The sequence below is a fragment of the Cynocephalus volans genome, chromosome 11 (assembly GCF_027409185.1).
Source record: "Cynocephalus volans isolate mCynVol1 chromosome 11, mCynVol1.pri, whole genome shotgun sequence".
NCBI classification, from domain to species: Eukaryota; Metazoa; Chordata; class Mammalia; order Dermoptera; family Cynocephalidae; genus Cynocephalus; species Cynocephalus volans.
The window spans coordinates 84,194,683-84,197,608 of NC_084470.1; positions in this window are offsets into that span (position 1 = coordinate 84,194,683).

The window sequence follows — 2,926 nt, forward strand, 5'->3', positions numbered from 1 at the left end:
GAAGCATAATTGATTATACATATTTATAGGGTACAAAGTTGACTATCAGTAATCATGTACAATATGTGATGGTCAAATCAGAATACTTAGCTTATTCATCATTACAACACATATTTATTAAACATATATGCTCCCAACATTGGTGCACCCAGATATATAAAGCAAAGACTATTACACTTAAAGAGAGAAATAGACCTCAATACAATAATAGTTCAGGACCTGAACACCACTCTCTCAGCATTGGACAGATAATCTAGGCAACAAATCAAAAGAGAAACACTGGATTTAAACCATACTTTGGATCAGTTGGACTTAGTGACATGTACAGAACATTTCACCCAACAACAAGAGAATATACATTCTTCTCATCAATAGTGTGACCTCGAGTAAATCACTTAACTTCTGTTAAAGCTTTAGTCAGAATCAGCCACAAAATTTGCAGAGCTCAGTGAAAACTAAAAATGTGGGGCACCTTGTTCAAAAAGCAGGAAAAAATTGCCATTAGAGGTACTAAAATATAAAACTTTTCCTTACTTTCATGGTATGTCTCTTGACCTGGTATGGTGTTTTATATTTGCTCTTTAATATCACTCTCCCTTGGGCATGAGAATGCTTGCTGTGTGAGGCTAACTGGCACAGGTCCTAGGGGCCTTGCTGCAACACTTTGTGCAAATATGGCCCACCTGCTGTCTCACTGGCCTCAGCTCACAGCAGATGGAAGATCCTTAAAGGCACTACAACATCTATGCAAATTAGACTTCTGCATTGGGAGATGTTCTGGGGGTACGAGGAGCCTGGGAGGGGGAATGTATTGGGACGAGCAACATCATAACACAGAGAGATCTCAGGTATGTTAAATCTGGGTACGACATCGGAGATCTCTGGTCTTATGCCTCTGTGAAACCTGAAATTGCCCAGACCCAAACCATAAAAGTCAAGTAGAACCATGGATAAAATGACTTTTAGTTCTGTGTTCTTTCAGATATGGGCCTTTGGAAGTACTTGACTTTGCCCCTAGTGACTTCCTCTAAAAGCAGATGGTTGCCTACCTAGGTTGTCTGCACTTCTGTAGTTCTGCAGAGAAGAAAAGCAGCAGAACACTGGTCTTTCACTATGGTTTATGAGTATGTGAAGCTGTCTCTCTCAAGCCTGTTCTACTTCCAAGAAACAGAAACTATGCAGTTGGTGCCTCATGTAACTCAGAGGCAGGTCTCACTAGAAACTAGAACCAAGAATCAAAGAGCTCAGGGAATAAAGCCTCTCTTCTCTCAATTATTCTTTCTCTCCATTATTTTGCTGCCCATCTCACCCCCCCCCCCACACACATCTATTTATCTCAATCTCTGTCTTTGTATAGACTAGAACTCTCTACCTCTTCATGAGTTTTATGGAAGATGGAGAGTCTAATATTTATGAACAGCCACATCTTATTCAAGAAACCAGCAAGACTAGCATTTTTAAATATTATTTACAGATTCACAGGAGAGAAAGACACGTCAGCCCAGTAGAAAAACACTCACCTTTGGTCCAGTCAGCCATGGTCAAAGGAATGAGTTAAAGTAAATCAAACATGCTTTTAAGGATATACTCCTATGGGTTAAGAGCTGCTTTTCCATAAACAGCAGTTCACTGGCTGTTCAGAAATGCCAAAATGGGACTGCCTTAGATATAATCCAATATTCAGGGAGTGGCAATGTACTTTAGACACTGGTAGGTTTTATCCAATATTGTAATCAGAAGATAGGATTAATTTATTTTTAATTCCATTGAAGATATTGGAAGAAGAAAGGTAGAGCAGAACCCTATGTGCATTTTCAATAACATTGTACAATTAGCACTTGAAAACATTTATTTTTCAATGTTCACCTGTTGCAAAGTTTTTCCCTGACTGCCAAATAAAACATTTGTTATAGAGTAACATTATATGCATTGGTGATTTTAGAGTGGTGTTTCTTCAAAACAATTATTTAATCACTTATAGTTACAGTAGCTCAAAATACTAACACCCTCTTATTCTCTAATACATTCTTAAAGCAAAAGTACTTGAAAAATCATTTTGATTTCCTGTTTTGTGTATCATATTGTCATGTTTTTACGTATTTTTTTAAACAGGAAATCAACATTTCTCCTTGCTTTCTCATAGCATAAACAAAGAAAAAAAAAAGACCTGCTATTATTTTAGCATTTTATTACAGTATGAAAAAAACTAACAATTTACCAAGACATCACACAATGGTTTGAAAAGCTTGACTTTTTCCTTATCAAGTGATATGAATTTAAGCTCTTAAAAAGTCGAGCACAAACAAATATGAATGAAAAATTAAATGATATAAACTGAAACTGATTGATGATAATTTACGAGGACCAAGCTTTTGTGTATTTCAAAATGAACCAAACCTGGCTTGAAAATGCCTGGTTCCTTTAGTGCTAGTTCCTCATCTATTAAATGGGAATGGGAAGGTGCATGTAATAAAAGATGTTAAAGGGATTTAATTTGGTAATAGGTATGTGTAAAAGTCCTTTGAAAGCCACAAATTGCTCCTGCAAACTTAAGATATTAAGGCAAGTTATACCCCAAATTTGGACTATATGAAGTTTGAAAAGGACTTTATTTAAATTAAAGTTAAAAAAGGTAAATGAATTAACATTTTTTATGCCTATTTTGTGCCAGGCACTATGCTTGTTGATTAATATGCATTATTTCAGCCAGTATTTTTTTTGGGGGGGAGGGGGTAGAAAGAGTTGGTTGGAAATTTAAAAGTTATAGAGATGTATAAAAAAGAACAGAAAAGCCATTCATAGTCCCACTATTAAATATTAGGTTACTGTCTTGACATATTAGCTTGCAATCTTTCTCTCCTGTTAATTTCAAAAAGTCAGTGGTTTCTTCAACATAATGCATGTTTATTTTAATCATTCAAAGTAT